The sequence below is a fragment of the Talpa occidentalis genome, unplaced genomic scaffold (assembly GCF_014898055.3).
Source record: "Talpa occidentalis isolate TD23 unplaced genomic scaffold, MPIMG_talOcc4v2.1 talOcc4.3, whole genome shotgun sequence".
In the NCBI taxonomy this organism is placed as follows: Eukaryota; Metazoa; Chordata; class Mammalia; order Eulipotyphla; family Talpidae; genus Talpa; species Talpa occidentalis.
In genome coordinates, this window is record NW_023603184.1 from 8,831,136 (window position 1) to 8,856,630 (window position 25,495).

A 25,495-nucleotide genomic window follows, 5' to 3' on the forward strand; every position below is an offset into this window, starting at 1 on the left:
CTAGCAAGGCACAGCTATCCAGCTTCAGGCCTTCCCCAGAGGTGATCAAGAACCTTCTGAAAAGGGACAGTGGGAAGACTTGTGAGGCATCCTCAGTTCCTTTTCCCAAATTCCCAAGAGTGGAACAAAGGAAGGTGTGGAGATAAACTGCAAGTGTCTGTTCTGTAGATATTCCTCCTGGCAGTGTGGATTTCCTTTCCACTTGGGAATAGGACCCAGATGGACTCCATGTCTACCATGCCGCTCCATAGCAGCCACTGTGATGATCCCCACTTTATAGACAAGGAAACAGAAACTTTCAAAGTGAAGCCCAATCTCTAAGGTCACAACAAGAAGAAATACAAGATTGGGACATTGAATGCAGGTCACTCTCACCCCATCAACTATGCATTTCACACTCCAGAATTTTTTTTTTTTTTAAGATTATTTATTTATACAAGCACTGGCTACGTCAGAAGCGCGGGAGGGTGAGAGAATTCACCAGAGCCAGAGCGGGGAACAGAACAGGCAGACTCATGAAATACACTGCTGAGGGGAGCAGCGGGTGGCAGGAGAGGTCTGCGCGCCATGTGGGACCCTCGCCTGGCGGCCAGGGATCGAACCGGCGCTGCAGAGGCTGCGGGCAACCTCACAGCCCAGCACTCAACTGCTGCACTAGCAGCAGTTTTTATTTTTAAAAGATTTATTTATTTATGTATGCAAGAACTGAGGTACAGACTAGAGGTGTGGAGGATGAGATTATTCACCAGAGACAGAGTGGGGAGCAGAAAAGGCAGATTGACTGAAATACACTGCTGAGGGGAGCAGCGGGCGAGACAGGAGAGGTCTGCTGTGCCACGTGGGTAGCTCCCTGGCTGGGATCAAACTTGTGCTGTAGTGGCTGCGGGTAGCTTCATAGGTTGTGTCTTAACCCCTTGCGCTATCAGCGAGGCCCTCCCAGTAATTTCTTTGCATATATTTGACAAAAAGGGCAGGCAAATGAAGGAATTTTGATTGACCTCCATATTTACAAGGATCACATCTTTTTTTCTTTAAATTGTAACTGAATTAAACACACCATCATTAATAAGATGTAGACTAATTGGTGAGGAGTAAATATATTCAGAGAAAGGGATGTTACGGAATTCACTTGCATATGCTAGAAGCACTAATACTATTGAAAACATGCCCTGTTGCTGTTATAAATGTGTGATACAGTATTTCCTGAATACAAAATGTGGTAGGATACTCCGTGGGAGCATAAAGTATAAATGTGGCAGTCTCATTTGCACCGATTTTGGCAAGTCCTCAATATTTTCCTTCAAGTTCATTGCTTCTAGCTCAAAATGTAACAACCCATAAGGTATATGGAAACTGTGCTGAAACTCTTCTTGGGTACTTTTCTGTTTAAATTTAACATTGTTACAGGTTGCAAAATTGTGATTACCCTGGAAATAGATCTGCAAGAGGGAGAAATCCCTTCATTCACACACACACACACATGCATGTGTGTGCATGCACAAATGTACACACACACACACAAATTCTCACACTTTTGAATCATTCACTCTTCAGTGTTACCTGGGTTTGGAAACCTTCTCTAAAGCTACTTTCGTGAATTTCATTCATAGAAATATCCAGTGCATATTTTTGTCTCTAATCTCAAAGTAAAAGAGCATCTCTTTGGACCTTGACTACATGAACCCCTTGAGAGATCCCAGCATGTATGGGGTTAAACTTTGCAATGCTCTTCACCTCTTTTCATAGATGGCTCTGACAGACAATGTGAGTGGCATTGATATTGACATATGAACTTGCCTAATGGAAAATTATATTTGAAAATCATTTTGAGTTTTTTGCTGTTCATTATAAACTCCAAAATATCAAAGTTATGCTGCCTCTGTCTCCCATGGATTCATAATATAAATGACTTTGCTGTCATTGTCTCCCCATCACTTAAAATCATACCAGAAAAAGTTCTATCAGTGCAATTAAAAAAGCATAATGATAACACAGGTACATTTGCATGATGACCTATGTCAGAGGGTTCTCTGACAAAATGCCACTTTACAATTTTAGGGCTGCCATAATAATTTATTACCAACATTTGATATCAGGGTGTTAGCAGAGTTTCTGCTCTCTCAGAAGACTCCCTGGAAGAGCACTGCCTTTGCTCTTTTGACCTAGGGGTGCCAGACATTCTTTGGCATTCCTTGGCCTGTGGCTCTAGCCTTCCAAACTCTGCATCCATCATCACGTGACCTTTTCCTCTATATGTGTCTTCAACCAGTCCACTTATAAGGTCACAAGTTATTAGAATTAAGACTCACTGTAATCCAGGCTAAGTTCATTTTCACTAGTGACATCTATAAAAATTCCCTTTCCAAGTAAGTTCAAATTCTGAGGTTCTAGATGAACATGAATTTTGGGGACATTGTTTAGGTCAGTAGAAATTTTAAGTGAAGTAAATAAGGCTCACATATAACCACATAACTAGTTGCTCCTTAATAGCAGTCCTTTCCATAGGATACTAACACATGGAACTGTTGGAGCCCAGGGGGAGATGACCTGTGGGGATGAGCTTAAATTGACTCTTTGCACAGCAGGTGAGGTAGATTGGTATTTGAGACACAGCAAAGAAGGATATACCTTCATAAGAAAATTGACTGTATGACTTAGGCTATTCATGGGAAACAGAGGCTTATGTGGCTACGTCCCTTTGCAAACCTTTCTATTAATAAGTAAGGTCATGGTCGTAACTTAAAGAAATACGACAGGCCATTTTTCTCTGTTCCACAGATAATCTGCAAACAAACTAATTAATAATGTTTTTATGTAGTCTTATACAGAGATCAGTTTTCTTTGATGCAAATTTTGGATAGACATACTTAGAACAAGATCAAAACATGACATAAAGTGTCCTCATTATCTTCATAAATAGTATGTATGGTGCATTCATAATGCAACTTATTCCTTCGAGATATTTCTCTCATTAATAGACTACAGCATATTAGAGTTTCTTAAGTATGTTAAACTTTGGGTATGGTCCAAATGAATAAAATATTCATGTCCAGTATTAGCACAATCAAAGATGTTCACAGCATCATTCAGTGCTAATTGTAGAAGGATGTAGAAGCAAACTTCTAATTAGCAGAGTGCGCTGGTTATGTGTTTGCTGCTGCATGTCTGTCACTGGTCAACAGTCTGGCCCAGATGTTACTTCATCACAGACAGTTATAGACAAGGTGGGAACACCTCTTTTTAAAGTTTTCCTTTATGATTATTTGTTGCTTGCTCTCATTCTATGTTAGGTTATTGCATCCAAATTGGAAAATCAAAATATTTAATTTTGGTGTTTTTTACCTTCCTTTTGTGCTTTCTCTATTTTTTTCCCTCATTTTTTAATTGATTTGCCATCACTCGTATAACTTTATAATTCAGGGAGTACAATCTCCTCCCAACCAAGGGCCAATGCCCCATCACCTTCCCTCTCCCTCTTTTCTCTAACACCCCACCCCATACTTTGGTAACCAATATATTTTTAGAGTCTAAGGATTCTTCTTGCTACGCTTTGGCAGTTTACTTTCTTGCATTATTTATACTTGGACTATATACTCAATGGAATAAGGGATTTTGGGGATCAATAAAGATTCCCACTTTTTCCCCTGTTTTGCACACTCACCCTTAGGCACCCGGAGTCCTCCAGTGACCTTGACTACCTTTCTCAGCCACAGTATTGCCTGTGCTTCCAGCTCATCTAAACTTACTTGTTTTGTATCTTGCTCGGTCCAGATTCTTTTATTTCTTTTCCAGTGATGCAAATGATGGAATCTTGCAACCAGACAGCAACATTTAACTCTAGGTTATAAATATCATGGGTCTTTCTTACTCATGAATTAGTTATATCTATACCATAGTATATTTATATTATATCATACTATATAATATTAGTATATCTATATCATATGATGTAGTATGCCTCTATCAATGCAGGGGGACCTACATTCAGGTAAACATATTTTGTAAATTGCCAAGATCTAGGTAGATAGTTTATATCCCCAGGACCCTGTGTCAACCATTTGCAAGATTATGTTTAATTATCTTTCCTAAATTATTTGTTCTTCCTAAGTGATTGCATATAGATACAGTTTTAACCAGTCATTGCTCATAAATTAACTATGGACAATATGTGTGTAAATATATTGCTCACATATTTATTTGTAGTGCATATATATATGTAGTGCTGGTGCATATATATGTATATATTGGTAGTTGTCTTTCTTGAGGAGTAACTGATATAGGACTGTTTCAGTGTAATCTAGGTACTATATTTGATGCAAATTACAGTTGTAGTAATCGTTTATTTCTAGAGTTTGGTTTTGATTGGGTTTTGAGAAAGTATTTAGTGATGTTGCACATTTGGGAATCTTTGGCTTTGCATTAGTTTTTCAGGCAGAAAAGCACACTCATTGACTACCATTGGGAGGCTAAGATGGTCTTTAAGAAGGTCCCACAGTGGGGACCTCTTGGTTTGGTTTGTCTGGGTCTGGGGTTGGTGCCAATTTTGTGATGTACTTTTGTGTCATGAGTTGGATGACACTTAAACGGTGACTGAAGCATATGATACTGACAGTTCTTCCCTTGAGAGGATGTTCTGCTTCAAAGATCACAGTGCGGTGTGTGCTGAAAGTATAATAGGTCTGAAGTGTGATAGATCAATTTTGCTATTTTTCAGATTCTTAGGGATGTACTTTGGAGGAAAGTAAGCAGCTGGGGCTGCATGGGAAATTCCTGAACACCAGGAATTATAATATGCTGAATTATTCTTTTATCTGTTCTATAATTATCAACTCATGGTTTCCATCTCATGGTCCAGGATGGTTGTTTGAGCCCAAACTGTAAGTCTTCTAGTCTACAGAAAGAAATGAAGGCAGTAGAATCAATGCTCCAGTGACAGTTGCTAAAATTGCATGTGACATTCCTTTGTACACTGTACAAAACTTATTCATATGCATATACTGAGCTGCAAGGGAGGCTTGGGAATGTAAACTTTATTATAAGCAGCTCTGTGGCCAGCTAAGAAAGGAGCAATGGGTATTGTGGGATGACCAGCAATCACTGACACAACACCTAGGGTTTCCAGCTGTCTTGGCTATAATGCCCAATATATGCCAAGTCAAATGTCTGATCTAATAAAGCAGATTTCCATTGCACTTGATGGGATATATGAATGCATATGCATATTCATATTTCTAGAAGCAAAATAATAAGTGCTCACTGCTTTTTCCCCCCAGAAAAACAGGGCATTTATATCACTTAAATGATAAGATTACCAATGCACATGGTATGCACAGGCTATAACTTAGCTTGAAAATAACTTTAATGTTCTTACATTATAAATATTATCTATCTGAAATATTTCATATCGGTCTATCTACCTATTCCTTAATTGCTTTTCAGTATCAATAAACAGAGATTCATTAGGATACCCAAAATAGTGATGGGCTTATTTTGATAATTGATAGAGAAGTTAAGTCAGACAGGAATCACAGTCACTAAATCCCAGGTTGGGCCCTAGAATTGGGCCCCTTCAAATGGGAATGTGGTTAAAGAATCAAAGACGGTTCAAAACTGAAGGAAATTCTAAAGACTCCATAGTTCTCACTAGTAACAATAATTATTCTTTGTCATGTTGTTGAGTCATATTCTTCTCTGATTCTATCTTATGTTATAATATCTTATCAGTGACTTTTAGTCTTTGTGGTCTCATAGCCTAGTTTGCAGTATTACTTTCTGGGTTCTTTTCTATTTTTATGCATGGAATAAATCAATGTTAAATTACATCTCATTGTTATACTACACTGAGATTATTTAATTGCCATAGCTAATTATTGTTGTCTCTTTTAGAGAGTTTTATTCCTCTTTTCAATACCAACCATGGCTTGATTGTGTAGCAGTCCTTATGCTCCAACTTATCTGTGAAAAGAAAAGCAGTGTCTTATATTAAGGTATAGAAGACCTAACCTGTTCATACCTAGCTGCACATCACAATTGTTTGCTACGTTAATCATTAAATATATATTTTGGTATACATAGCCACTTTGGGAACTATGAAATGCTCATTGATATTTAAGCAGCCACATAAGACCACTTCCTTCATTAACGATCTGCTGGTAAGGACCGTCTTTTTGGCACCTTGGTTATGGTGCAGTTTCTATGGTTTAGGTTCTCTCTATGATTGGCTGTGCTTATTTTTTGTTTCTCACCATGGAAATCCAAAATTATATGTAGTTTCTGAATGTCTTTCCTAATTCATTGTCTATGCACTGAGATACCTCAACTGACTCACTAAAACAATGGTTCAAGCCTAGCCAGCTCTTGTAACTCTGCCTTGGCAATGTGGGATCGTTGGCCCCTTTCATTTGTTCAGTGTCTGTGTCAACTTTTTAGCATACGATTTGCCACATTCTACCAGCCATGATTATTTACACGTCTCCTAGTGCATTGTGAACAAATTCAAGGGAGATGATTTTAAATGGTTCTTAAATAGGAACACATTAGTGTTTGTGTTTTCTCAGAGACTCAGTTTATTCAGCCGTAGTGCATTACCCTAGGTGTCAGGCTTGAAACTCAAAATTTCAATATGTCTTGACTAGAACTTATGACGTTAGCTCAGCACAATCATCATCTCCACCAGAGTCAAACAATCAAAACTTCTGGTCTATCTTCCATTTCTTTGTCTATTTATTCAATTCTGCCCTTCCAGGGTCTAGTAAAAGTCCTAGGATGTTGGAAGGACTGAAACAAGTATTTGCTGAATGGATGTGTGAGCATATAATTTTTCAAACACCAGACAAATTCTTAAAGCAATTTTCTGAAGGATATGTAATACAATACTGTAAAAATAAATCTGTTTCAATTCACTCTCTATTCCCTTAATCTGATATCTTTTGATGCTTTTCAGAGCAAATGTGATGCATTTCTTTCCTGGGTTATTGAATAGGAAGCTTTTAAAAAAGTTATCAAGGAGAAAAGGATTGTTAGAATGAAACAAATGTGTCAAATCTTCCACTATGATTGGAAAAGTGATCTACTGAGATCAACCTAGCAACCTCATCTCAGAATCCTTGGTAACGTTTGCTGAAATGTGCTTTTCTTGGCCAACAAAGTTTTACATTTTCAGCCACTGCAAACTGCCAGCTGTAACTGTATGGGATAGGAGGGTGTCTAGGAAGCCTCCTAGCAAATTCTAAGGGGTTTTTAACCAAAAAATATCACCTATGACATTTTGTCTAGAGTGGTTAGTGTGATGTATCACTACTGTCAACTGCTTCTTGGACATCTCTGATTTTTGTCAAGCACCTACATTCAGTATGTACAAAGCAGAAATTAATTCCCATCTCTGGTTCAAAAATGCTTTGTATTTTTTCCCCTCTGAATGATGTAAATAGCCATCTAGTCTCCCACAACTGAAGTCTTGTTCCTCTTATTTTTTGTTCTGACTTGTATCACTGCTGCACATCGTTTTAAAGAAACAACATATTTGGTTGATTCTCCTTCAAATGATTGTGTTTCAAACAGTCCCCTCTAAATCAACTGCTACTGATTTAGTTCTGGTGCTTCTCATTTCTCAGCTCCAGTTTGTTAACTGAATCACTTTCCTCTAATATCTCCTTTTTCTGGTCTTTGATGCTTCTATCTGGTCTCAGAAGTGACTCCCTGAAGTATGATGATGATTGTATTACCTACCAACCTTAAAAACATGTTATCATCCAATTGCCTACACGATATTGTCTGGTTTTCTACAGGGGAAAAAGACAGTCTTTTATCAGTCACAGTCATCTAGCCCCAGGAGTCTGTTTTGCATGTAGTCATAAAATCTTTATGTACTTGAAGAAAAGCAACATGATTAGCCTAATGCTATGGCAAAGTTGTACAATGTGGACATATACACCAACTGAGAATTTACAGGATGTGAAACAATTCCCTATAGGGTTGAATACTATAGACTTTCAATTTTCAAGCAAGTATTAGTTAAGTTCATGAAGCTCTATTGTATTGATTGTTTTCCTATTTCGCCAACAATAAAGATAAAGGAATAAAGAATGATAGCACTCTGATATACTAGAGTGATTTCCACTGCTTCTGTTGGAACATTGTCACGATCATGGAAAATCCATTTTAGTGTTCTGTGTATTAGGTTTTTATACCTTGATTAAGGAGACTGAGAGGTTAGTATGTCTGTGTGGAATAGCATAATCTAAGTGGAAAAAAAAGGGTGCAATAATTTGCAATGTGGAAAAGTGAAGTTGTAGAAATGTAGAAACAAAACTAGTGAATTACATTCAGTATGTGGTAGGCACAGTGATTGCATTTTTGACTGAAATAATGAAAAACTAATGATTCAATTACAAGTATCCTTGTGAATGTTTCTAAAAGATGAGTGTAAAATAATAAAAATAAATCATGAATGGAGAAAGGACCCAAATCATGTCTGTAATTCAGACAACAGAATTGTACCAATGCTGAATTCTTAGCACTAGGGGAGACTGTATCAGCAACATATTGGAAAGCACTGTATTATTTTGCAATTCTCTTTCACTCTAAAATTATTGCAAAATAGGGGCCTCCCTGGTGGCGCAAGGGGTTAAGACACAACCTATGAAGTTGTTTGAAGCCACTGCAGCATGAGTTTGATCCCTGGCCAGGAAGCTACCCACTGGTGCAGCAGACCTCTCCTGACCTGCCCGCTGCTCCCATCAGCAGTGTATTTCTGTCGATCTGCCTGTTCTGTTCCCCACTCTGTCTCTGGTGAATCCTCTCACCCTCTGGCCTGTACCCCAGTTCTTGTATACATACATAAATCTTTAAAAAATAAAATTATTGCAAAATAAAAAGGTTAAAAGGAAATGCATTTTGAATAAGTTCCCTATGCATCACCCCTTCTCCCCCAGATGTGATCACAACCTTGACTTTGCCATTGACATCTGGCTGTCTGTGTCACTAGCGACCTATACTCTCCCACTTTTTAATTGTATTCCCCCTTGAAGCATTCAGTTAGAAAATAATTAGCACGAAGTTCAGTAAAGAGTATTTTTTTTAATTGTATACATTTTGTGTTTTAAAGCTAAAAAAGAATAAGGGAGCATGCCATGCTCTTGAAAGTTAAACGTGACATATTTCTTTCTTGAAGAAAATTGTATAGATTTCCAACCTAAGAGAGAAAACAGCATATTGGAACATAAAATCATCATGGGGGGTGATGTGACTTTTCTGAAGAGAGTTATGTCTTACCATGACTTAAAATTGTTGTTAAGCCATGCAAAGACATCTACCCTAGGTTGTTCTAAGAGCTGGTGCTGGTCTCTTGAGTTTTATTGACCAGAAGGGAAATTGTTTTTCTTTTTATTTATTTATTTATTTTTTAAAGACCTGTTTTTATTTATTTATGCATACGAGAACTGGGTGTAGGCCAGAGGTGTGGGGGCGGGGGTGTGAGAGAATTCACCAGAGACAGAGTGGGAAGCAGAACAGGCAAATCTAATGAAATACATTCCTAAGGTGAACAGTGGGTAAGACAAGAGAGGTCTGCTACACCATGTGGGTCAGCTCCCTGGCCGGGGATTGAACTCATGCTGCAGTGGCTGATTTTAACAGGGAGTCCCTGTCTTCCCTATTAGATGTTTGGTTTGTATTTGACTAATTTATTTTCCTTTAAATATCTTTCTTTTGATACTATTTAGCTATATATATATTTTGAAGGTTGTAATAACATGGATTCAACCAGAGGGGTTATGCAAACTGAAGTCAGCTGGAAGGAGAAAGACAAACACTGGATAAGTTCACATATATGGAATATAAAGAAACAAAGAAAACAAACTCTAGAAATCTGACTGTAGAACTCAGGTAACAAATGGGGAGGGATCCTAATGGATTGTATTGGAGAATAATTGGGGTGTTAGTGGTAGGTGAGGTATGGTAACATATCTGAAGAGGTGTGAACCTATACCCTTAAATGATATACACTTCTGTAACCCAAAATACTTCAATAACAATTAAACTATAAAAAATCCTTCCTTCAACTTTTCTTTATATATATACATATATATGCACACATATATGTATGTACGCATATATGTATGTGTGTATATATATCTAATATATATATATATATATATATTTGCTTATTCCTTCCTAACTTTTAATATTTTTTTCATGTTTTCTAATGAATGCCAGGCTAAATATCCCTTTCAATAGCATTTAACTGCATCCTACAAGTCTTAATAGGTTTGTTTATTAACCATTAAGTCCTAAATATTGTCATTATTGTTTTTATTTCTTCCTTGCCCAATGAGTTGCTTATGTTTGTATTTCTTAAATTCCAAACATTTTTCTAGTTAGCTATTTCTACTTATTAGCATAATTGTATTGTGGAGAGAAATGTTTGTAGTCTGGATCCTACCAATCATTTGAAAGTTGTTGAGACTTGTACTGGTGCTCTGATATCCAGACTACAGCTTTATGTTTAAGGATACACTTTTACAGATCTTTGATTTCCAGTCATGAATGTCAATCATGTCAACAAAGACAGATTTTTTTCTTAGACATTGCTTGTTCACCTAGATTTTGAGTGAATATATTTTTGTTGTCATTTCTTTAACATTTCCATTTATTTCAAACATGAAATTCTTTGCCATTCACGTTGGCTGTGTGTATGTGTTTGTTTGTTTGTTTGTTTTTTGTCCCCTCTACCATTGATTCTTTCAGCTGCTTAATTTTCTTTTGGATTGATTTTTAATTGTTATCATTCCATGTTTTCATATCTATGGGTTGTGATTTTTTATCATTTTTTTTTAAAAAGACTTACCTTAGGAATTTAAAATTCTGTGCATATCAAGTATAAAACACTTCAACATCCTTATTATTCAACCACACTATAAAAGATCTTATAATATTTTATCTTTGATCAACCCATAATGAAATAAGCAGTTGTAGTCATGTACTTTAGCTCCATCATTATTTTTTATAAGTGTGCAGCACTCATATTTAAGTGGTATATAGTCATGGCTTGTTAATTTTACTTACATATGTAGAAATTTATTTGATTTCTATTTCTTTATTGAAAGTTCAGAACTTCCATAGAAAATCATTTTCTTTCTACCTAAAATTTATTACTTAATGAATGAATGAATTAGAAGTAACTATTGAGAACTTATTATATCCTAAGGAACAGAGCTATTATGATTGAAGTGTGTAGACAATATTGACTAAAAATATCTGCCTTTCAGAATTTTCTTTAGTGATTATCTCTTTGTAATAAAACAGTTATTAGTTGTCTAAAGATGATTTATTTTTCCTATTCCTAATCCAAGGATGTTTTCTCAGGGTCTAAAATCCTTGCTTCTCTTTGATTTCCTTTCAGCATATTGAAAGTCTTATTCTACTTTTATTCGGTTTGAACTGATGTTTATAAGTCACTTGTTAATATAATTATCACTCCTCTAAATTATATTCTTTGATCTCTAGAAATCTTTAATACTCTATGAATATCTTCGGCAATATTTAGTTTTACTATACTGTGTTTATATGTAACTCTCCTGCTTGGAATTTGTTAGGCCTTATCAAGGATATTGTTTATTTTTAACGATGAAAAATCACCTATTCAAATATTACATCTACCTTACATTTTCTCATATTCCACAGATTCAACAGTATTTTTTAAAATTCTGTATATATTATGAAATATATCTTTACATCTTTCATTTTTACTATTTAATTTTCTCTGTCAAGTTCACAGAGGGGTGTGGGGTGTGTTTGTGTGTGTGTGTACTAAGGGGAAGGAAAATATATTTTTTAAAATTTATACTTGATAGCTTTTTATATGTGTGCATATTCATTCTGTATATAAGTGCATGTACATTGGACTTGTTAAAATTTCAGTTTTTTATATTTGTGTTACACTTGAAACTTTTCAAAAATGCTTATCAATTTTATAATTATTATTGTTATTTTTTAACTACACTGAACCTAGCTAATATTTGATTTCTGATTATTATGATGGTAGTAGTCTTTCCATGAAAATTTACCTATTATTTTTCTGAAAGTTTTTATTTATGATGCTGTCTTTATGCTTTGTGAGTTTGTCAGTAAGATCCTATTTCTTGAGTTTTATTTACTAGAATTTTTTAAATTTTAGCCTATAAATAAGATCTCAAAAAAACGTGTGTTTGCGCTTGCCTAGGAACACTTTAGATTTATGAGTTCTTCACATAGGTAGCGTGATTTTCATTGCACCTGTGTCTGAAAGCTGGATTATGGTGATGACTTCTTAGGAAAGATATTGTCATGGGCTGCATGTTTATGCCCTGCCCCACCCCCCGAAAAATCCAAATTCGTTTGTTGAAACCCTAACCCTCAAGGGGAGAGTAGCAGGAGGTAGGATCTTTCTGAAGTAATTATGTCTCAGTGGTGGTGGTCTCATGATCAGATCAGTGTTCATAGAAGGAGAGGAAGAAGCTAGTCCTCCTCTTCACTTTGTGAGGACATGATACAAAACAGCTATCTGTGACCAGGAAGATGGCATTTATTAGAAACCTATCATGCTGTCACCCTGATCTTGGACTTCCAGCTGCTCTGTTAACCTCACATCAAGGGCTCTGCTCCATGACTTCCAGTACTGGGCTCCTCCAACAGCCTGGATGCCTGGTGATCTGGGCTAAGAATCTCCTTGGAGGCTAAGCCACCACTGAGGATAATGGTCAGCAGAGCATTGCCAGTGGTATTGCCATTTTGATACCATACCTATAAAGCCACTATGTAATTATGGCCCAGGAGACTCAGCTCAGGCACACAACTCCAGTCCAAGGGGGCTGTGGAGTGGGCTGCATTCCGCAACACCATGGGGTTGGGGCACAACAAAATTATGGCTGCAAGACCCTCCCCCATGTCAGTAGACCTTAAACTTCTGGATTTACTCCACACCTGTGACTCTTTTCTTCTCCTGTTTCCCCCTTTTGGATGGTGGCTGTCCATCTTATGGATGTCCCTTCATTGTATTTGGGATGCACATATATTGTTCAATCACATGAGTTCAGAACTAGGGAGGAATTTGTCTCAGAATGAATTGTACCTTGAGTCTCATGCATAGATTTAGACTTTAAGATAATGCTGGAATGAATTAAGAGTATTAGGGTTGATAGGATGGAATTAATGCATTCTGCATATGAGAAGGAAACTAATTTTGGGGCTTAGGTATTGGAAACTATGAGTAAATTCATATGTTGAATGTTAACCCACAAAGCGAGTGGGGCCTTTGAAGGGTGACTTGGAATGTGAGTACTATCCTTATAAAAGGGATCCAAAGAGTTCTCCCGTTCTTTCTACCATGTGAAAACACAAGGACAAGGCATGGGACTACAAACTTGAAGAGACCTCACAGGGATTTCATTTTGAAGGTGCCTTAATCTTGGACTTCAAGTCTCCATAAATGGCAGAAATAGATGTCTTGTTTATGAGCTACCCAGTCTGCATTTTGTTGTGGCCAGCCAAACAGACAGACTGTCCTTGAAGCTGTAAATCCAAGGTTCAAGTTAAATGGAATTGCAAAATCCATCCAAATGAAACCCAACTTTTTCATTTTAGGTTCCCTTTATTGGTTTCATCTTTCATTCCATTTTTGTCCTATTTATATTTTTGCCATCTTCTTGATTCATTTTAATAAATTTTCCTGATAATTTATCCTGTTATTGGTGATGCTGATTTTCCTTTATATCTTTTTTTTTTTTTAAGATTTATTTATTTATTTATACAAGCACTGGATACAGTCAAAAGCATGGGAGGGCGGGTGAGAGAATTAACCAGAGCCAGAGCAGGGAACAGAACAGGCAGACCAACTGAACACACTGCTGAGGGGAGCAGTGGGCATGGCAGGAGAGGTCCGTCATGCCATGTGGGACCCTCGTCGGTGGCTGGGGATTGAACTGGCGCTGCAGAGGCTGCGGGCAGCTTTTCAGTCTAGCACTCAACTGCTGCACCATCAGGGGAGGCCCCAGATTTTCATTTATATCTTTAATATATTTATCCAAAGGGAGGGTTCAAAGACATGGAAAATTCTCCCAGTTTACTTGTCTATTTTTGCATTCTTTACTTTGTCATCACTCACTCTGTTTTATGTTCTACTACAACTCTACCTGAAATGAATTTCTATCTACATGTCATATTCCCTCCAGGTATGAGAAGTGATATCAAGTGAGGCAAAGAAAAGTGAGAATTTTCCTTGTGTTTAATCAATAAACAGAACATAAACAAATTTGCCCTGCATAAAAGCGATTCATCTCTCTTAAGTTGCTGAACTATACACAATTCAGTTCTCCCCCTTAATTACTAAGGTGTAATATGTTGCTGTCAACTACAAAGCAAAAGCTCTAGTCTATTCCATTAAAGGGGACACAACTGAAAATGCTTCCTCTGTTCACAGGGATGCAAAATCTTAAATAAAAGTTTCATTTTTCAAGGAATATCTACTCTAAAGCAAGCCATGCTTCCTTCATCCTGAATTTTCTCTTATCAGTTTTGCCCCTCAGTTAACATGATTAAAATTTCCTATTGCACAATTGTTTTATTTTACCTTCTGGGGTTAATATCAACTCAAGTACAGTAAGGGTGTGTGTGTGTGTGTGTGTGTGTGTGTGTATGAATCTCTATATGGTGAAACATGGGCCATTGTGGGGTGAATACTGGTTTTACCTTGCTCTTCCCTGTTGGAAAGCAGGAAACCAGCTGGTTTTAGACAGCAAGAATAAGGAGAGAACTAAGTTTCATACTGAGAATAATTAGAAGGGCAGAGTTTTTATTTAATTATTTCAGTGGAGTATTCAGATTTCTGCACAGCATTTACTCTGCTTTTTGAATTTCCCATCCAATAGGCTTATTTTCATATTTCCACTGTTAGATACTAAGGCTAGGAACTCTGAGGCAGAACATCAGAAATAACTTGGGTATTTTATCCATTTTGAAACAGACAAGAAATCTATGAAAAAGGCCTCAGGTGGATTGAAGTCTAGTGAAAGGACCTTTGACCACAGTCTAGAAATGCAACTCATTTATTCAATTAAATTTTATTCTGTGATATTTAGGGCATTTACTTACTTACATCCAAACCTAAAGCCTGTCTGAGGAATGTGAAGGCAACTAGTCCTCTTCAACTGCTAACTTCCTGTTAATTACCAGTGCCACCCAAAATCATTATGTTGGCTCATGAAATTGTATCTGGGAGTTTTATTCTTACCACTTACCCTGTGATTGTACTAACAGTAAATGTGAACACAGAGCTCGACAGGAAGGATTGGTAACCATGGTGATGGGAGGGTGCTTTCTGCAATAACTCCACTGTACAAAATAATTTATGCATGAATGTAAAATCACAGATGTTTTGAACCATATGCAGGCTATATTTAACCACAGTGCAAGTGACAAGTTACTTGGGAGTTACTAATCCAAAGGAGGTGAGCCCCAGTCAAATAATAATTCTTTTCTTCATTGTTGTAGTAGAAGCCTTGTAGGTTCAAGGCCCAACACTTTGGGGAGTAAAGTTTGAGTATAAATGTTAATGTGAGCATCTGTGTGTGCCTGCACAAGAGTATGAGAAACAAGGAGGAAATACAGAGAAAGGAATGTACTGAGAAGATAATGAGGGAAGATAAATCAAAGGCTATATTAAAAACAAAACAAAACAAAACTTCTTGCTAACCCTTTTTCTTATATTGTCTCTGTTCACCAGTTTTGGTTTATGCATATGTCAAATTTTAGGTATATCACTGATTTTTCAACTTGAATGTAGAAAAATTAAAGCTGAAATTTAGTGCTTTGGTTATTGGGAATGGTTCTTAGACTATAAATATGTCTTCATTGTGATCACTTAAAGGGTTAAATTACATTTATCTGATATTCAAAGAAATGTTTAATACATGTTTGAATAATTTATATACAAAATTTCTATTATTTTTGGCCTCAAAGGGATAAATCTTGAGTTATCCCAAATCTTGCATTTAGTTACTCCGCATGCATTTTTATCACCCTTGCCTTCACAGGTAATGTTGTGTTAAATAAATAATTCTGTAAATTCTCTCCACCTGTAAAAATAAATACTGCTTTTAGTACAGGTTTTCTAAAAGAGAAGCCCTTAGAAATCACAAAATGAGTACAATACTTTTTGGAATAAGACCATTATCAGTAACAGTGGTTTTTAGTCTTTAAGGGCCAAGAAGGGAATATAGAATTCAAAGAAAACAATTTGCATTCTAAAACTTCCCCTTCCCTGGGGCACTTTGCATCAAGGGCTGCCTTGTTTTCTTCATTCCCATGTTTATTATTTCTTAGTAGTGTTACATCTGCCTCTCTTAGATTAAAGTTTGCCTGGACTTAGGCCTCCTAGCCCATCTCTGCTTACTGCTTTTTGAAAAATTGCTTCCACACTATTATTTAAATATAAATTGTCTCATTGTTAATTAAGTAATTTTCTTAAGATCCAAGAGAGACAAACCTAAAACAATTGTGTTTTCCCTTTCTGGTGCTCTCTCCCTTTCTGAAACACTAATGTGCTATTAAGCATTAACAGAGAGCCTCAATATTAACCCAACTTAAATTTAATAGAAGACTACTCTACAGTTCAAGAGGGCAATTGCCTCTTGGCACATTCATTTTTGCCTTGACTATTGGTAGGGTGCTCTCAAATGAAAAAAGCTAATATGCTGCTGTTACACTCTGGCCACTGAGTGGCATTAGAGATAATAGACTTTGACCATAATAGATGGTTGTTTCCCAGCAGATTACACCAAGGCATATGACTCCACAGTTGGTAAAGAGCTTCAGGGTTTTCCAGATGGTCCTGACAACTACCAATTTCAATATTGTGTTGTTTTTTTTTTTTTTTTTTAAATTACCCTTGGCTTAGATGCTTGCTGCGTTGAGAAACTCTACCTGTGGCACTTATTCCTGAAGATTCAGTTGTTTCGGTCCTCTTGAACGATTCTGTGCAATGCCACAGAAAACACATGGGATTGAAAATATTAAGCAGTGAGCTTCCTTTGCGTCTTGAGAAACGCTATCCAGTGATGGTGCTGCTGTCCATGGTACTGCTGATTTATTTATTTATTTATTTATTTATTTATTTATTTATTTATTTATTTATTTATTTATTTGTTTGTTTATTTGTTTGTTTATTTTTGGCACTGCCGATTTAAACATAGACTCCTGTTTTCCCTGTAGTCCAGGATTTTTATTAGATAACTGACGTACATATTCTCTGGCCCTAAGAAAGATAATCTTTTATTAATCAGGGATGGAAACTTCTTTTATTTTTGGTAGAGGATGACTTTGTGTTTTTTGTTATCTGTGTAACTATGGAACTTAGTCTTGTACCTGGTGCACATTAATAAGTATCTGTTGGAATAATGAAAGGAAGGAGGAGGACTTTACAATGATTAATTGAAATCAAACATCATTTTATATTTACTTTTCCCAAAACCATTATGGTGCATACTTCAAAGAACTAAACTAAAACTTGATTCCCTGGATAACTGCAGACAGCCCACAAGCTCTCCTGGACTGGTTTCTCTCTATGCCCACCCCAGAAAATACATTATACACATTATAGATATAGCAAATTTAGAAAATTGAATAGTAGATTGAACTAATTGTACTATTATTAACTTAAATCTCACTTCCTTATATAATTTTCCCATTGAAAATTAATTGCTTCTGTCTTTCATCTCCATTATTCCCTTAAGACTAGTGATTGTATCTATCTACCTACCTAATAGAAAAATGTAAATTGTAGAACAGTATGAGAAAGTATTTAAATCACCTATAATCTTACTATTCAGAATAATAAACAGATGCATAAATGTGTTTATAATATATGTGTGTATTTACCTGTGTATATGTATGTGTATGTTGTATATTATATGCACATGTTTATACATCTTTTAAATTAAAATTTCATGTCACTAATAGTACTTCACAAATATGAATTTGAATATAGCTAATATGCTCTTTTGTGGATTATAGTAGTTTATTTTACTGCTAGTTATTTTAAAAATTCACAATTTTTAACCATTATCAACATTATATGATCATTATTCCTGTTGGAATAAGGTAATTATTTCCTGGGGATCATCATGTATGATCCCCATTATTAGTAGAGAGGATCTATGTATGCAGAGCTAAGATTGTGTGTTAGCTATTTCAGCTAATCTATCAGACCCATTTGCAGATCTCTGAACAATTTTAAGAATGTAAGACAAATCAGGCTTTTTTTTTTTTTCTTTCTACCAATAAGTCTCAGTTTGTGGAGAGAAGAGAGAATGGTAGAGTTACATATTCTTAGTAAATCCACTCCCTAGTGGCCAGGCAAAGAGGAAGAAATTAAAAAATTAAATTGCTTTCTCTGGTGAATCCTTTCACCCACCCGCACATCTGGCCTGTACCCTGGTTCTTATATAACATAAATAAATAAATCTTAAAAAAAGAATATATAGATCAAGTAATTATTAAAACAGAATAGATATAAATACATAAACCTCATCACTTAGCTTAACATTTTTTTTTTCTTAGTTTTATCAGGTTTGCTTCACTAATTGGTTTCCTGAAATATTTGAGTGAAACAGATACATGGTCATATGCAGTTATATAGTTTATATAATTACATATGTTCCATATAAGTACATACAGTGGATATCAAAGTAATGTTAGGCTCTGAAAGGGTATGATTATATTTTTCCCCAGGTTCATAGTGAATTTCTTAAAAGTTTAATTATTTATAGTTTTTGTTATGTTAAAAGTCTGACTTGTCAAAACCAGCCCTGTCAAAAAGGACAAACCAAATATGACTTTTTCTGAAATGGCCTCTGAATTAAGAAAATTAACTCAATGCATATAATAAAAAAATAAGACAGTGTAGTAACCTTCACTGACTTTCATTTACCTAATATATCAAGGGGCCTAACTACACTCCAATAATAGTCATTTCAGATGTTTGGGGTGGGGATTAAATACCACACATTCATAGCAAATACTCAGTAAAAATTATCCTCTTTTTCTTTCACTGTTATTTGGTTACCTCTTCCTTTGGACAAAGCAAATATAGCATTTCCTACCTGTCCCAATCAAGTATATAAACTCTTGTTAGTTTCTATCTGTTTTCATGAAAATCAGTGTAGCAAGAGTTTAACACATGAATGTGTCGTAAGGATCTTTTGCTTGTCAAGTAAGTTCTTTGGAAGGACATGAGTACAAGAGGATTAATTGCAGTAATCCATAGTGCCAGAAATCACACCTCTTTGATAATCAGAATAGTTCAGATGGCAAGGGATATATATTTTCTTTCCTTTTTGTTCATTTGCTCCCAATTATCTCAAAATTGACATGTCACAACTGAGATGAAGGTGAGTTTCCACAAATTAAACTATATGGTTCTTACTGCCCACATATATATTATACACTCACACACACACACACACACACACACACACATCCTGCCTTTCACTTGACATATTCTCAAAATAATCAAAACCAGATTTTTTTCTGTATCTTTCGACATTGGGATCTGACTTCTTGGTGTAATCAGAATTCCAATACTTGCAGATTTTGGAATTTTTTATTTTGTGTCTAAATCTATCTTCCTGTGGATCTAAGAGAGAGTTTCCAAAATAGCACAGCTGCTGAATCAAATGTAATAAATTGTTTTGGACATTTTATCAGCAACCATCCCCAAGAGTGATTGTTAATATGACATGATCCCTGCCCAGATTTCAGGGTTTGAAATAAGATGATAGTGGCAGGTAGGATAAATTTAATATATCAAAGAGGCAGAGAACCTTTTGAGGAACAATATGTATTTCAGAGGAAATAGGGTTTATTTTAAATTTTATTTATTTTTTAGCCAGCAGGGAAATAATCATCTTTCTCAGCAAGGAAATTTCCATCAGGGTCAAGAACAAGCAGAAACATTTTGGTAAATGTGTAGTAAGTTGACAACCTTCTTCTCATCTGATGGAAGCTAACAGAGGAAAGGACAGCATCAGGCAAATTGCCCCCCCACCCCGCAATGTGTCCTTAATAGTTGTAATTTAAGTAAATGTGGGGCTATGCAGGCTGTCTTTTTAAAAAAATAATGATACCAGATGAGGTTTTTAAATGTGAATTTAGAAAAGTGTTCCCTGTCTACCTTCATGGAGGCAATAAATCTATAAAGGAGCTTTTCCTTTTCAGTGACTTGTATCCAGGAATGACTTACTTTGGGGGAAAAAAGGCTATTTGTTGAATAATTCAAAACCTGCTTTCTATACATTTACATTTCTATTGAGAGTTGATGTCCTCATCAGCTCTCACCTGAAGTCTAGCAAGAGCATCCTAATTAGTCTCCTTGCTTGTGGTTCCTTTTCCTTTTGCAAATCCATCCTCCACATTTGCTGAGTAGACCATCCAAAACACCAGTGGCTTTATGTCCCTCTCCTGCTTTGAACTCTTCTCGAGTACCTGTCATTTTGTGGATGAAAAGTAGCTTCAAGTTGCCAGTATCCTGCTCCATGACTCAGATGGTACCTGCTCCTCAACTTCATCCTACCTGTCCTAGTCAAGCAGTATGCAGAGGATACCCAGGACCAATGTGCCAACTGGTCCATCAAGAATCCTTTATCCATCTGTCATCTCCAACCTGCTCTCTCTACCCTATTCCTACATGATTACTTTTGTCTTGATATATTAACTCTCATCTCACAGTTTGATATTTGTTCTTAAATTATTGCTGATCTCTAATACTTCTCCATACCCCCTCATTCCCACCACTATAGTATTCTCCTCTATTTCTCTATATTTGTTTAAAACTCTAAAACTGCTACATTATAGTGAAATTATCTTTTCCCTTCCCCATGGTTTTGTCTCTCATCATAATATAAATTCTGTAAGTAAAAGAACTTATCAATCATGCTTTTTCAGCATTTCCTTTTTTTGCTTAGCCTACCATTGGTGCTCAACTAATATTTCCTAAACAACAACAACAACAACAAAATGACAGACTGTAGGAGGAAATGTTTTACACTGAAGTGACTTTGGAGAAAAATGCATGTGGGAACAGAAAATAGGAAGGCATCATTTTTAAAAGTAGTCAACTTCCCTTACTATGTAGAAGTGAAAATCCAGGCTTCACATGTCTGCCTACATGTGGCTTCTTACAATAGATAATTAGAATGCAGGGAAATAAATAAATGCCTCCAGCAAGAGATAGTAGATAGAGGATACTTCCAGAGCCTGAGTGCTGGGGTACTTTATGATCCATCTGCAAAATGATAAGGATCCTTTAAGACTCCCCCCCTCCTTTCCCTATTTTGTCCCCCACAAAGAATCTCGGATGAACTATCTCTGCCCTAAGATAGGGAGGATTTTTCCATATGCCTTACTGGCACAGGCATTCATAATAATTGGCAGACCCACACCAGATAATGATTCATCTCAACACAAAATGTTCAGAGTCTGAGTTGAAAATATCATTCCCAAGGTGTTATTTAGAAAGGTGGGCCCACTCTGTTTAGAGTAAACACCTAATTCAGTTTGGTGGGTAAGCACTCAGTTATTCTGCTTATTGATCTTTTATCCCTTGGTGAGGATTTGTTAGGAGGAAATGCTGAATGTCTGGGCATTTAATGGGATTTTCTCCAAACAGGTGTTCTATTCAACTCTTGTGGGAGTGAGGATGGCACAAAGGAGGTCTGAGGGAAAGGAAGGTTTTAGAAAGAGCTGAAAGGCAAACAGATTGGACTTTGATTGTTCAGGATAGAGTGACAGAAAGAATAATGGGCAAATCTTATTCTGTTTGCTTGGCAATTTATTGGAGTGGAGGATTGTCGAGCTGATTCTGGCTTTCAACCCTCTGAAACAAAGGAGAAGAAACTTGCCATGATTGGTACTTAGATCTGTTATGATTTAAGGCCCCTGATCTGAGTACCCTGAGAAATTCCTACCAGAAATAGATGAAATGCTAACTCAATATGAGATTTTGGCTCATCACATTGAAAGTAATTTCCCAAGCACTTTGTAAAATGACTTGGCACGTTTCAACTGCAAACTAAAGGGAAAGAATTGCTATTGGTCCAGAAATCTGGTTTGCTTAAGAATCTGAATGTCCTACTGGGATAATTTTCTTCCTGGACTGATAACTTTTGAAACAGGGATCATGACTCATTAAAGCAGATGTGAACCTGATACCTGGGTAACTGGGAATCTGTGCAACATGGAGGTCTTTGGATAAGCTTCCCAGGTAGTCTTGCTGAGTTCCAGGCATCAAATATAAAACAGGTTGCAGAGAGTAGATGCCTCAGTTATAGTTCCAGAGAACTTATGCCCAGTGCTTAAAGGAAAACAACCTAAAGAATGGTTCTATATGTACAGTATATACATTTGGAAACAAACATATACACACCTACATACACATGCATACAATTGTCTGAAGCAATTATTGTGTTATATATATATATATGAAGTACCTAAAAGTCAGAATTGTTTAGTAAATTAGAATGCAGAGCTAAGATTTAAGTTTATGTGCACCCGGTTCATAATTCCAAGGGTTTACATTTTTTTGTTTGGGGATTTTATTTCACCTCTAATTTATCCTCATGTCTCATGTCTACATGGGAGAAACTAATGTGAGAAAAACAAACTTCAACTAGACATGTTGTTCATAGGATGTATTTTAGGAAAATAACCTAATTTATAGTTTTGAATAATTTGTTGTGAAAATATGCAATAATTTTTTTTTTCTGGGTTCTTCCTCTGGGTACTCGCTTATATCCTAAAAATTTTATTTCATTTGAATTTTCTTATTTCATTTGATGATCAATCATGACTGAAGTATATTCTTCTCTCTTTTATATACTTCTTATGTTGTCTTTAAAATTATGTGATTCTAATTCAGCTTTTTTTCTTTTTGGTGTCTGTCTTAAGATTGTTAAACTAAATAATTCTAATGAGTAATAGCTAAGTTTTTGATTGCTTACAATTCGACTGACAAGAAGCAGAAAGATAGGTCTCCACTCATGGACTTATCTGAATGGCAATGATCCTCTTGTGTTATCCAATGGGAGTTTAGGGATACAAACTTTATTAAAATGCAAACTCTACACCCTGGATCTGCCTGATCCCTTTTTGAAAAGGCATCTACTAGAACAGAATTCCTATTTAAATTTTTTTTAAATTTATTTTTGCATAGATGAACTGGGGTATAGGCCAGAGGTGCAGTGGACTGGAGGGGGATAAAATTCACCAGGTGCAGAGTGGGAAGCAGAACAGGCAGATTGAGACTGAAATATACTGCTGAGGGGAGCAGTGGATGAGACAGGAGAGATCTGCTGCACCAAGTGGGTTGGCTCCCTGGCCAGGGATCAAAGTCAGGCCTTAGCAGTGATAACACTGAGATTTAACCCCTAGGTCACCAGGGAGGCCCCTGGAATACCTATTTTCAAGGGGAATGTGTCTGTGTGTGATTTTATAGTATTCTTTATGGGCTTTTAATGGGAATCCTTTATAAATATCGTGCTTGATTTTTTTTCTCATTATTATGGTTAGTGCTGAAGTGATCACAGCTTGTTAACTAAAACTTATGTCAGTCAAATATCAGGCAGTCCATTTGGTAATATAAGACTTGTGCAGCTAAGTAAAATATTGCTGGTGTTGTGGGTGAGGGTAGGGGGTGATAAAAAATAGTCCAAAGCTAAATCATAATATTGAAAAATTACTCATTGGGAAACACCAATCAAGTGATACCAACAAAAAAGAGTCAATGTAGTCTTCTTATTCTCTTTCTTCATGATGTCTATGAATGGGGAGTATTTTGGGACAAATTAAAGTAATTAAACAAGAAGGTCATTAAATTCAGGTGAGGCCAGTGTGTTGGCAGGCTACATAAGCAAACTGAAATTGGAGCGAGTCAATTCCAGTAAATGTAGTCATATCTGAGAAAAAGAAATTTAATAACAATCAATCACAAGTAGCCAATGAGACTTTTCACACCAATAAGCCAACCACTTAAACTGTAACCAGTGAAAAAATGTCCTTGCTTTGCTTCTGTGACAACCCCATGGAAGACATTCTCCTAAACCTGTCAGCAGAACATTCTAACCACCTTTGGTTTGATGCTACCCAATTCAAATCCATGTTTTCCTAGATAAACTCTTGAAAACATTTATGTACCTCTCAGTTTATCTTTTAGCCCAGAGAGAAATGTGGTTTGGGTGACAACTTAGAATGAAATATCTTTAATAAGAAAGTCTCTACCTGCTCTAATTCATGCTACTAATTAATAGTCAGGAACTTGTGGTCTTGGGTTTTAGGATAGTAATTGATTCAATTGGAGTATTCAAAATGAAAAGAAAATATTAGGATGAAGTTGAGAATTAGCTATGCAGTGATTCAGATGATATTTTGGCAATGGATTACTTTAAGATGTGTTTACTTGGTTGCCCAAAAATCTCAGAATGAATATTTTGCTTTCAAGAACTTGATAAACATTTTGGAGAGAAACTCCTTTAAAGTTAAAGAAATGAACTCTCTTACCCCTAAAGACTTTCTTTGCCTGCTATTTCTTTGAGACTATGTCAGTGGCACTCTAAGATGCACCAGGAGTCAGCTTGAGAACAGATGAACTGAGGAAAATGTTTACCCTGCTGTGGACACCCCACTCAAGTCAGAAGGAAGGCTTGTTCAAGTTTGTTTACTTGGAGACAAGGAAGGGTGAAAATGGCCAATATTAGCAAAGAGAAAGAAAAAATGACCTAGGGACAAGGAGAGGAACACAGGGGTCCTTTCTGTTTACTTTTACTACCAGCAGGCTGCCAAGCAGACATATCAGAGTACTGATGGACTGGACATGTGGGTACAAGGCATCCATGTCCCTGCCCTGTGATAGGATGAAGAATGGTCCGTGGAGATAATCCAGTTCCTAACCCCTGAACCCTGGACATATTACCTTTTATGGCAAAGGGGAGTTTGCTTTGAGATCATGAAGTAGGGAGATTATACTGCAGAGGAAAAGGGCACATGATGGAACTGGAGGAAAGTAGAATCAGGGAGAAGAAAAAGTATTTTTACTGCTGGTTGTGAAGGAATCTTAGCAATCCAGCTCCTGAGGCTGGAAAAAGCCAGGAACCTTCTATGAGAGCAAAGTTAGCTGACAGATACCTCACATTTCAGACTTCTGACTTCCAGAAATAGGAGAAAATGAATTGGTGTTGTTTAATAGTGCTAAATTGGTGGTAATTTGTTATAGCAACAACAGAAAGTGAAGACACTCACCCATAAAGAATGATCTAACAGGAGCCTCTCTCTCCTCTTATAACTCTGAGAGTTCTGTATTATTTAGTAACTCCAACCATAGGGGGGTACAGACTGTTATCAGGTACCTTTGGGGTAGGGTGGTAGGATGAGACAGACAGACAGACAGACAGACAGACAGACAGAGGGACAGAAA

General features: G+C 36.4%; 1 protein-coding gene across 5 annotated transcripts in view; it reads left to right on the top strand.

Moving 5' to 3' along the window:
- Positions 1-25,495, top strand: part of LRRC4C (leucine rich repeat containing 4C) — a 1,047,300-nt gene that overhangs the window by 66,408 nt on the left and 955,397 nt on the right. The window contains exon 1 of one of the 5 annotated variants that reach the window (XM_054699257.1): positions 16,931-17,108. The exons of the other annotated variants lie outside the window; for them this stretch is intronic. The gene's annotated coding sequence lies outside the window, so the exon portion shown is untranslated. Of the gene's footprint in view, positions 1-16,930; positions 17,109-25,495 lie in introns of those variants that run through there. 5 annotated transcript variants of the gene reach the window in all.